The following is a 12,996-nucleotide window of genomic DNA, read 5'->3' on the forward strand; positions in this document are numbered from 1 at the left end:
TTTGTTTCTATATGCAGTTAAAGCACGATGCTATCACGTTAGCTCGTAGCTAAAGCATTTCGCCGATGTATTGTCGTGGAGATAAAAGGCACTGAATGTCCATTTCGCGTTCTCGACTCTCATTTTCAAGAGGATATAGTATCCGAGGTGGTTTAAAATACAAATCCGTGATCCACAATAGAAAAAGGAGAGAGTGTGGAATCCAATGAGCCAGCTTGTACCTAAGTTACGGTCAGAGCGAAAAAAGATACGTCCATCACTGCCTCTCAAGTCCTTCACTGTAACGTTCCTCATCTACGAATCTTTCATCCTCGCTCAAATTAATGGGGTAATCGTCACTTTCTCGGTCCGAATCTCTCTCGCTCCATTGTGAACAATGGGGAATTGTGAGGAATACTAGCTCCTGTGACGTCACGCTACTTCCGGTACAGGCAAGGCTTTTTTTTATCAGCGAGCAAAAGTTGCGAACTTTATCGTCGATTTTCTCTACTGAATCCTTTCAGCAAAAATATGGCAATATCGCGAAATGATCAAGTATGACACATAGAATGGATCTGCTATTCCCGTTTAAATAAAAAAAAATCATTTCAGTAGGCCTTTAAGAGATGGTTTGATGCCAATAAATGATAATTAAATGTAGAAAAAAAAAAGGTCATGATTTTTTGTAAGAGGAAAAGGGAGGAAACGATCAAACTGTCAATAGATGGAATTGATATTGAAAGGGTTTCTGAACTTAGATTTTTAGGAGTGATACTGGATGACGGTCTGACATGGAAATCTCATATTGCACATGTACGGAAAAAGATGTCTAAGAGTATTTTTATATTAAATAAGGTAAAATATGTGTTAGATTATAGGGCAATGCGCATATTGTATTGTGCACTTATATTGCCATATATCAGCTACTGTGTGGAAGTGTGGGGGAACACATACAAGAGTAACATAAAGGCATTGTATCAACTACAGAAAAGAGCTGTAAGGATTATTCATAAAGTAGATTACTTAGAACACACTAACATATTATTCATTAATTCAGGTTTATTGACATTACAGGAGCTAGTAAAGTTACAGACGTTATGTGTCATGTTTAAGGCTAAAAGCAAAACATTACCAGCAAATTTACAAAAAATGTTTGTCATCACTTCTGAGAATGAAGAGCATAGAAGAAAAGGTCATTTCCAACATCAGTATTCAAGGACAACTTTAAAACAAATGTGTATATCAGTGGTGGGGGTCAAACTATGGAATTATCTTTACAATGAGATAAAAGATTGTAAAAATATATTCCAATTGAAAAAAATATATAAAGACAGAACAATAAAATCATATGGACAGCCATAAGTGTTTACATTTTGCGTTATATTTATTATTTTACATATTTTTTGCCTGATTTTGTATTTGTTTTGTATCATCCTGTGAGGTGTATATTACTTCTTTTGTTTTTTTGTTCGGTTTGTACTTAATGAAGTTTTGCAGTTGTGTTTTTTTGTGTGTTTTTGTTTTTTTTTTTTCCGTTATATTTGGATGTAATTGTTGGTTCATATATCATTAAGTAAGACTATGTATTATGTTGAAGGGGGCAGGAAAATATACAATTTTTCTTCATCCTTCTCCTTCTCAGGCATTGGTGTGTAACGGTGTAACTGAATAATTGTGTTATAATTGTCTTTTAAAGATGCACATCAATGAAGGAGATAAATAAAAAAATTAAAAAAAATAAATAAATTATTCATAACTCGTCCCCCCTTCTCGTCAAAATCTCCCCAAACTTGTCCCAAAAACGTGTGCTATATTTGAGCTGGTTTGTGCTGCAAAATTGTTTTGTCTATTATAGCTTTTATGTTATTAACATTTTATAGTTTTTATTATTCATAACTAGCCCTTCAACCTTGTCAAAATCAACCAGTTTCCCAATCATTTGTGCTGGTTTGAGCTGCAATTTTTTTGGTCTAACTATTATAGTTTTTATGTTATTAACGGTTTATGTTTTTTATGTTAATAACTTTTTTGATTGATTGATTGAGACTTTTATTAGTAGGTTGCACAGTGAAGTACATATTCCGTACAATTGACCACTAAATGGTAACACCCGAATAAGTTTTTCAACTTGTTTAAGTCGGGGTCCACTTAAATTGATTCATGATACAGATATATACTATCATATATACTATCATCATAATACAGTCATCACACAAGATAATCACATTGAATTATTTACATTATTTACAATCAGGGGTGTGGAGGGGGGTGGGGGGGTGGGGGGGGGGGGTGGGGGGATATGGACATCAAGTAGTGGACATAGAGAGAGAGAGAGAGAGGGAGAGAGATCAGAAGGCATAGAAAAAGAAAAAGTATCTGCATTTGATTGTTTACATTGGATTATTAGCAATCCGGGGAGGGTGTTAGTTTAGGGTTGTAGCTGCCTGGAGGTGAACTTTTATTGCGGTTTTGAAGGAGGATAGAGATGCCCTTTCTTTTATACCTGTTGGGAGCGCATTCCACATTGATGTGGCATAGAAAGAGAAAGAGTTAAGACCTTTGTTAGTTCGGAATCTGGGTTTAACGTGGTTAGTGGAGCACCCCCTGGTGTTGTGGTTATGGCGGTCATTTACGTTAAGGAAGTAGTTTGACATGTACTTCGGTATCAGGGAGGTGTAGCGGATTTTATAGACTAGGCTCAGTGCAAGTTGTTTAACTCTGTCCTCCACCTTGAGCCAGCCCACTTTAGAGAAGTGGGTAGGAGTGAGGTGGGATCTGGGGTAGAGGTCTAGAAGTAACCTGACTAGCTTGTTCTGAGATGTTTGGAGTTTAGATTTGAGGGTTTTGGAGGTGCTAGGGTGCCAGGAGGTGCATGCGTAATCGAAAAAGGGTTGAACGAGAGTTCCCGCCAGAATCCTCAAGGTGCTTTTGTTGACCAGAGAGGAAATTCTGTAGAGAAATCTCGTTCGTTGGTTAACCTTTTTGATTACCTTGTTTGCCATTTTATCACAGGAAAGGTTAGCCTCTAGAATGGAACCTAGGTAGGTGACCTCATCTTTCCTGGTGATGACACTGTCACCTACTTTTATGGTGAAGTCATTGACTCTCTTAAGTTTGATGTGGGACCCAAACAGGATGGATTCTGTTTTACCCAAGTGGATGGATAGCTTGTTGTCAGCGAACCAGGTGCAAGTTCTACACAGCTCAGCACTGAGGATTTTCTCCACCTGTGACTTGTCCTTGCCGGATACCAGCAAGGCAGAGTCATCCGCAAACAAAAACAATTCACAGTCGCATGCCGATGACATGTCGTTTATGTATATTAGGAACAGTAAAGGTCCCAATATACTGCCTTGGGGGACTCCACAGCTCACCGAGAGGGGGGGGGACACGGTGCCGTTCACCTCTACCACCTGCTCCCTCCCCTCCAAGTAAGATTGCATCCAGCTCCAAGAGGTTTTGTTAAATCCGATTGCTCTGAGCTTATCCAACAGTATAGCGTGGTTAACGGTGTCAAAGGCCTTCTGAAGGTCCAGCATGACCATGCCGCAGTATTTGCCCGCGTCCACCTCATGTTTGATGTGGTCGGTCAGATAGAGAAGGCATGTGTCAGTGGAGTGGTTAGTTCTGAAGCCGGATTGGAATTTGTACATGAGTTTATTAGTGGCAAGGTAACTATCGACCTGTTCATAAACTATTTTCTCCATTACTTTCGAAATGGAGCTGAGAATAGAAACAGGTCGGTAGTTGCCAGGTTTCAATTTGCTTCCTTTTTTAAAGAGGGGAGTTACTCTTGCTATCTTAAAATCTTTTGGTACTTGGCCTTGTGTAATTGATAGGTTTATTATGTGCGTGATGATCGGGGCAATGATGGAGGCAGAGTCCCTGAGGAATCTGGAGGGAATATTATCAAGGCTGGTGGCCTTGTTAGGGTGGAGCGCGCTCAATTTTTTAAACACCTCATCAGCTGTGACCATTTCTAATTTGAAATCATCGTTGGATACTCCTAGCTTTCTGTAGAAGGCTTTAATGTGTTCTACACCAAAGCGACCAGAGTGGTGGGACAGCTTGTTGACAAGAGTTGCGGCTATGCTGGTGAAAAAGATGTTAAGTCTGCTAGCTACCTCCATTTTGTCTGTAATGAGGGAGTCACCCTCCTTGATGCTGATGTTGGTGAGTCTTGTTTTAAGTTTCTGGCTGCAACCAGGAAGCTGGTTGTTGAGAATTTTCCAGAGCTCACGTGGCTTATTCGTGTTTTCCTCTATTTTGTCGTTAATGTAATTTTTTTTAAAGGATTTAGTCAGGTTGGTTGACTTATTTCTTAATTTATTGCATTGCTTTTTGAGAGTTGAAAGGAGTAATTTGAGGTTGATATTATTGGGTTGTTTATCTACTTCTGTTTTACATTTTTGGTATTCAGAGTATTTCCTGTCTCTGTCTTTTATGGCAGCTAATAGGTCCGGATTCATCCATGGTTCCGAGCGGGCTTTGATCCTGACTGTTTTCACGGGAGCCATGTCATTTAGTATCTTTAGGAACGCCGTTTTGAAGCGATCCCAAGCGACATCGACCAGGTTGCTCGCGAGCACAGGGGACCAGTCCCACTCATCTCATTTTAAATTGAAATTGTCATTGGAGTATTTTTTGAGGGATCTGGATTGGGCTGTTATGTGGCCATTGGCTTTAGGTTTAGCTATTTTACGGGTGCAGAAGGTTAGATAGTGGTCGCCAAGACCACAGATCATGACCCCACTATTTTTTATTTTAGGCCGGTCTGAAGTGAGAATGAGATCTATGGTTGATTGGGTGGAATCACACACCCTTGTGGGTAGCGCTATTAGCTGGGAAAGACCGTGCAGATTACAAAACTTTCTGAAGGATCTGAAGACAGGCGCATCTTTGCGTTGAATATCTGTGTTCAGATCCCCAGTTATAATTTTCTCCATGTTGTCTGTCCCCGCCAAGCATTCTTCCAAAGCCCCATAGAAATCACTCTGATTAGGGGGTCTATAAACAGTCCCTATTAGTACCGGCTTAGCATTTTTAAATTTGATTTTCGCCCACACAGATTCCAGGTCATTGTGGTTAAGATCAGTGCGAGTTATGTATTTAATATCCTGGTAAATATACATACAAACGCCCCCACCGTGTTTATTCCTATCCTTTCTGATAACCGAAAAGTTTTGTATTTCTATCTCTGAGTCAGAAATACTTTGATAAAATTTGGTTTCAGAGAAACACAAGATTTTTACCTTCGTGTTGAGGAACATTTCTCTGATTTGGTCGAGTTTGGCTCCAGAGAGGCTGTTCACATTAAGGTGGAGGATGTGTAGTCCACTGGAACCAAAAAGAGCATCAGAGTCCGCTGTGTTGTGGTACTGACCAGAAAAATTGTTGGTTATTATTGCTGTTGCAGTTGAAGAGCAAGGAGAGAGAGGAGAGAGAGGCATATTGATCGTCCTCCAGGTGAAGGGGGAGGGAGAGAAAGGGGGAGGGGAGGGAGAGGGAGGAGGAGGCCAGGTAGGGTTGCTGGGGGATGGGTTGGGTTGGGTTTCCTTTTGGCTGGCTTTTTTGAAGACAAAGAGAAAGAGAATAACGAAAATGTTTGTGTAAAGGCGCCTCTAAGTCCTGTATATGCCGCGTCCTCGACCGTCCGGGACCGGGGAGAGGTCGCGGGGACCCCCGCCATCTCGTGCAGTTCCCCGCAATCACCGATGTCTGGGTCGCCGTCCACCGCAGCCGCCGCGTCGTTCACCGCCGCTGAGTCGCTGCCTTCTCTGATGACTGGGTCGTCCTCCACCGCCGCCGCCGAGCCTCCGACCGTGTCGATGAACGGGGCGAAGTCCTCCGCCGAGCCGCCGACCGCTGGAGCACAGGTGAGCTTGAGCTGAGATGAGCCGGTAGCCGAGTTAGCTTCGATGGCGACGCTAGCAGTAGCATTGCTAGTCTTCGCCAGTCGGGACAACATTAACCGTGTTGTTGCAGGTCCAGGGTTGAGTTCAGTGTCTCCTGATAGTAGAAGTAATAGTAGTATTATTGACTTTCTGTCTATCCTTCCAGTCAGGGGCATGTTCACTTTGCCTCGATGTGCAGACAAGCACGATTGTCGTGGAGATAAAAGTCACTGTGTATGTCCATTTCGCGTTCTCGACTCTCATTTTCATGAGGGTAGAGTATCCGAGGAGGTTTAAAATATAAATCCGTGATCCACAGTAGAAAAAGGAGGAAGTGTGGGATAATCCGAGCAGTTGTTTGGATTCCCGATCGGGAGCGAAAGAGGGTGCGACCGCTCATCTCGGCGTTGTTATTATTCATAACCCCCCCAACGTCCCCCCGACCCCCACCAAGTCAAACTCTCCCCAAACATGTCCCATTCATTTGTGCTGCAAACATTATTTTGTCTAACTATTATAGTTTTTATGTTAATTAACGGTTTATGTTTTTTGTTATCAACGTGTTATTAGTCATAACCAGCCCACCCAACTTGTCAAACTCTCCTCAAACTTGTCTCATTTGTATGTGCAACAATTTTTCGTCCAACTATTTTAGTTTTTATGACAACGTTTTATGTTTTTTATGTTAATACTGTGTTACATTTTTCATAACCAGCCCCCCCCCCCCCAAAATCTACCAATGTGTCCCAATCATTTGTGCTGCAATTGTTTTGGCCTAACTATTATAGTTTTTATGTTATAAACAGTTTGTTTTTTATGTTAATAACTTATCATTATTCATAAACACCCCCCCACCCCCAACTTGTCAAAATCTCCCCAAACTTGCTGCAAACATGTTTGTGTCTAACTATTACAATTTTTGTTTTATTAAAGTTGTATGTTTTTTATGTCACTGCATAAACGTTAATAACAAAAAATAGGTACCGTATTTTTCGGAGTATAAGTCGCTCCGGAGTATAAGTTGCACTGGCTGAAAATGCATAATAAAGAAGGAAAAAAACATATATAAGTCGCACTGGAGTATAAATCGCATTTTTTGGGGAAATGTATTTGATAAAACCCAACACCAAGAATAGACATTTGAAAGGCAATTTAAAATAAATAAAGAAGAGTGAACAACAGGCTGAATAAGCGTACGTTATATGACGCATAAATAACCAACTGAGAACGTGCCTGGTATGTTAACGTAACATATTATGGTAAGAGTCATTCAAATAACTATAACATATAGAACATGCTATACGTTTACCAAACAATCTGTCACTCCTAATCGCTAAATCCGATGAAATCTTATACGTCTAGTCTCTTACGTGAATGAGCTAAATAATATTATTTGATATTTTACGGTAATGTGTTAATAATTTCACACATAAGTCGCTCCTGAGTATAAGTCGCACCCAAACTATGAAAAAAACTGCGACTTATAGTCCGAAAAATACGGTAATTAATAATGTTGTGTTTAAGTAGTGTACTGTAGCTACAAGACAGTGTTCCTAACAGAGAACAACATTCGGTGTGGAAGCACGAAATAAGAGTGCAAGCAAGCTTTTGGCAAGCGGGAGTCATGGCTCGCCATCGTGCCAAGAAGAAGCCAAAGCTTGTCGTTAGTCTGCTGTTTGAAAACACTTGGACTACCCGGTTTAATTCCTACAAGTGGATTAGATCAGGGGTTCTTAAACTTTTTGACTTCGGGGCCCAACTTTTCCACTGCAGAGGGATCTGGGACCAAATCAAATCAAATTTTACTCTTGATTTGAATCATATTCAACAATTATATATATTTAACTAACACTTAGATTGGATCAGGCTGATTAGAAAAATAAGTACAAAAAATAAATGTACATACAGTTATGTTTACTAAAATAAGATAAATTAATAATGAATATGTTTCTTAACTAAACTGTCAATAAAATTAAAGTGCAAAAGAAAATACAGCTTTACCACTTTAGTCATAATTTTTGCACTTTAGAACCTCCTCCATGACTTCAGCTTCAGACTTCTTCGGTTTGTTTGATATTGTCATTACTGCCACAAGTGGTGGAAAATTGTATTACAACTGAGTACCACTGTGGCCCACAGCTTAGAAACTGGTATTTTTTGGCGGCCCAACAATCGGCTGCGGCCCTATGGTTAAGAAACACTGGATTAGATGAAAGCAACGAGGCGGCATTATTCAGTAGAGATGTGGAACACGGCTACAAGCTGGAACAATTGGATAGGTGGATAGATCGTTCTGTATTTTTGCCTCATTCCTGTGAGAATCCTGCGAGTAACTAACCCAGACCCACTGTAGATTAGGGTTGTACGGTATACCAGTATTAGTATAGTACAGTGATACTAATGAATCATATTCGGTACTATACCGCCTCTAAAAAGTCCCCCACTCCTCCGTTGTCATCACGTCGTGTCATTGCTGGCTTACGAGCAGACGAGCATGTTCGGCAGCGCACAATCACTGAGTATTTACAAACAGACAATGTGTAGACAGAAAAGTGAGAATAGACGCATTTTGGCTTAAAAACTAAAGATAAAGGGGAAGTTATAACACTGAAACCCCCTCAAGAAGAGGCACTTTAGACATGGCTAAAGTCCATCCGCAGTCAGCAGTGATGTAGCTACTTCTAAATCCAAATCCTCGCCTCCATGGCGACAAATAAAGTACGTTTCTTACAAGTATCATCCCTAAAGGATGAGGAATAGTTAAACATGCTTCACTACACACCGAAGCTCTCCGGCGTCAAAATGTAAACAAACGCCATAGTTGGATCTACAGCTAACATCCACTGTAATGATACCAAGTACAGGAGCGTATCTAGTCGATACTACTATAATTACATCGATATTTTTTGGCATCACAACATCTTCTTTCGTTTCTTAAAAATGTATATTATGTTTATGAACTCAGGAAATATGTCCCTGGACACATGAGGACTTTAAATATGACCAATGTATGATCCTGTAACGACTTGGTATCAGATTGATACTCAAATTTGTGGTATTATCCAAAACTAATTTAAAGCATCCAAACAACAAAAGAATAAGTGATGATTACATTTTAACAGAAGTGTAGATAGAACATGTTGAAAGAGAAAGCAACCAGATATTAACAGTAAATGAACAAGTAGATTTATAATTCATTTTCTACCACTTGTCCTTAATAATTTTGACAAAAAAATAGAATGGAAAATGACACAATATGTTACTGCATTTGTCAGCAGACTAAATTAGGAGCCTTTGTTTGTTTACTTACTAATAAAAGACAAGTTGTCTTTTACACTATTTTATTTAAGAACAAACTTGCAATAAGAACATATGTTTAATGTAACCCAAGATTTTTGGTTAAAATAAAGCCAATAATGCAATTTTTTGTGGTCCCCTTTATTTAGAAAAGTATCGAGAAGTACAAAAGTATCAAAATACATTTTGGTACCGGCACCAAAATATTGGTATCGGGACAACAATACTGCAGATAGATGTTTTCTACACACTTTTTGCACTGCTTAATGGAGAATTATGCAAATTGGACAATTGCATCTTTACACCTTCCCCATTCCCATACAAAAAAAAACATAATGCCTGATGTTTGCGGTGACATGATTTTGTCAGAAACTGACACATCAAGCTGCCACGCTGTCAGAAAACCCAACTTCTACGTGACATATAGAACACCTGAAGGCCACTGGGGGGGTGGCTTCCCTGTGGAGCAGGATCCATCAGGATGAGACAGATGTGGTCACAGCTGGCCCAACAAGCCCGAGGGGACGCACACTGTAGGTCAAACAAGAGACCACCGTGACATGACCAATCTGTTTGGACTTATTGGACAAGACGCCCTGTTGTGGTGTGTGTGCCCCCTGAAGTGTGTGTGCATGGTGTAGATCGGGGATTCTCAAGCCACCGGGCTCCATCTGGTGGTGCGCCAAATAATCACTTCATTAAAGTACAGTGGGTGTTTTTTTGCTATATTCAAACACAGTATTACTATTCAAAATGTGTGTAATGTTACAGTGGCCACACATATTAAATATGCTCTCTGTGTCAGGTTTGTCACTGACAGTTTAGTTATGTTTTGGTTTTTCCTCTGTCTTTATTTCCTGTCAGCGCTCTTATTTTGGTTGTTTCCTGCTTTTCTCCCTGAGCGCTGTTTCCCCTCAACTGCGGCTGATTGGCACCTGGCCACACCTGGTGTCAATCAGCCGGCTGCTATTTAAACCTGCTTTGCCCTCCAGTCAGTGCTGGAGTATTGTCGATGTCATCGTCTTTGTATGCTGTGTCCTGTTAGCTGTTTCCAGTCTTCCTGTTTGCTGGTTCCTGTTTCCAGTTTGGCTGTTCCTGGTTCCTGGTTTGTGTTTTTTTCCTTATTTTGGACATTAAATCATGTTTTCCTGCACCAAGCCTGCCATCTAGTGAAGGGTTGATGAGGCGTCATGAAGCGTTTCGACACATTGCAAAACTGTATTGATACTGTGTCACTAAATACCAGAGGTGGGACCAAGTCATTGCTTTGCAAGTCACAAGTAAGTCTCAAGTCTTTGCCCTCAAGTCTCGAGTCAAGTCCCGAGTCAAGACAGGCAAGTCCCGAGTCAAGTCCAAAGTCAAGACTGGAAAGTCTCAAGTCAAGTCACAAGTCATGCATTTTGAGTTTCGAGTCCTTTCAAGTCCTTTTAACCACAGACTAATATTTTTACACAGATTGTGTATGCTTTTAAAACGTTGTATTTATTTATTAAAACAAGTGCATTTGAAATAGCAGGAAAAAAAATAGTACTGACATTGCAATTCATAATAGCACTATTAAAGGCCTACTGAAATGATTTTTTTTTATTTAAACGGGAATAGCAGATCCATTCTATGTGTCATACTTGATCATTTCGCGATATTGCCATATTTTTGCTGAAAGGATTTAGTAGAGAAAATCGACGATAAAGTTCGCAACTTTTGCTCGCTGATAAAAAAAAGCCTTGCCTGTACCGGAAGTAGCGTGATGTCACAGGAGCTAGTATTCCTCACAATTCCCCATTGTTTACAATGGAGCGAGAGAGATTCGGACCGAGAAAGTGATGATTACCCCATTAATTTGAGCGAGGATGAAAGATTCGTAGATGAGGAACGTTACAGTGAAGAACTTGAGAGACAGTGACGGACGTATCTTTTTTCGCTCTGACCGTAACTTAGGTACAAGCTGGCTCATTGGATTCCACACTCTCCTTTTTTTATTGTGGATCACGGATTTGTATTTTAAACCACCTCGGATACTATATCCTCTTGAAAATGAGAGTCGAGAACGCGAAATGGACATTCAGTGCCTTTTATCTCCACGACAATACATCGGCGAAATGCTTTAGCTACGAGCTAACGTGATAGCATCGTGCTTTAACTGCATATAGAAACAAAAAAATAAACCCCTGACTGGAAGGATAGATAGAAAATCAACAATACTATTAAACCGTGGACATGTAAATACACGGTTAATGCTTTCCAGGCTGGCGAAGGTTAACAATGCTGTGTTAACGACGCCATTGAAGCTAACTTAGCAACTTAGCAATGGGACCTCACAGAGCTATGCTAAAAACATTAGCTCTCCACCTACGCCAGCCAGCCCTCATCTACTCATCAACACCCGTGCTCACCTGCGTTCCAGCGATCGGCAGAAGGACGAAGGACTTCACCCGATGCGTTTGGCGGCCCGGAGACGTAGGAAGTCAAGGTGAGGTCGGCGGCTAGCGCGGCTAGCGCGGCTAGCGCGGCTAGCGCGGCTAGCGCGGCTAGCGCGGCTAGCGCGGCTAGCGCTCCAACAAAGTCCTCCTGGTTGTGTTGCTGTAGTCCGCTGCTAATACACCGATCCCACCTACAACTGTCTTCTTTGCAGCCTTCATTGTTCATTAAACAAATTGCAAAAGATGTCCAGAATACTGTGGAATTATGAAATGAAAACAGAGCTTTTTGTATAGGATTCTACGGGTACCATAACTTCCGTTACTCTGACTTCGTCACGCGCATACGTCATCATACCGCGACGTTTCAGCCGGATATTTCCCGGGAAGTTTTAAATGTCACTTTATAAGTTAACCCGGCCGTATTGGCATGTGTTGCAATGTTAAGATTTCATCATTGATATATAAACTATCAGACTGCGTGGTCGGTAGTAGTGGGTTTCAGTAGGCCTTTAACCAGTCATTTTAATAGTGTAAACAATTTTAAACATTTAACTCATTCCTTTACAGAATAAACACATTTGCAAAAACAAGTGCAACTGTACTTATTTGTACAAAAGTGTTAACATTGTATGTCCATGGCATATTGTATTGTAACTAGTTCCACAGCAGTTTCTATTCTGTTCTTACCTAATCTCATTGATCTCATCTCATACTGTATGTGTGTTGATGTGTGCGTACACATGAAAAACATAACAAATACATGAACATAACAATGAACAGAGTTGTACTTTTTAGATGTCAGGGCCCTATGCAATATGTACACATATTCTTAATATAGTATACATTTTAACTGACCTTTATTTGACTATGTTTGTCTTTTTGTAGGTGGCTAAAATATGCGGTGCTGCTGACCGCCGTCTAACGTTAGGTTATTGTGTGTGATACATTGACTAACGTAACGTTATGTGTTAGGTACCTCATCCAACCCTGCTTAAAAAAAATCACTTGACAAAAAGTATGAATAAGGTAGCGAACTGCAGTGGACGCAACATATTGCCGTGTTTGCAATGACGTTATAACCACAGACATCTTATAAGTAGACGCAGCATTGGTTGCTGTGACGCGAGCAATTTGCATCTTGAAGTGGTGATGAGGAGCCGGCGAGTAGCCTAAACTGACAGTTGACAGGTAGAAAACAAAGATGCCGGGCAGGTGTTCAGCGTTTTCCTGCTCAAATGAGCGGACTGTTGAAAATAGGAATCGGGGGATTACTTTTCACAAGTAAGATTTAACATTAATGTACTATTGGTTGTATTTTATGAAAATAACATTACCACAGAGTTGAGAAGGAGCAAAGATCTTCAATATTTGTATGTGAAAATCACAAAGAAATCTTCTGGGGGAGG

This window comes from Entelurus aequoreus, linkage group LG11, assembly GCF_033978785.1.
Source record: "Entelurus aequoreus isolate RoL-2023_Sb linkage group LG11, RoL_Eaeq_v1.1, whole genome shotgun sequence".
Classification (NCBI taxonomy): Eukaryota; Metazoa; Chordata; class Actinopteri; order Syngnathiformes; family Syngnathidae; genus Entelurus; species Entelurus aequoreus.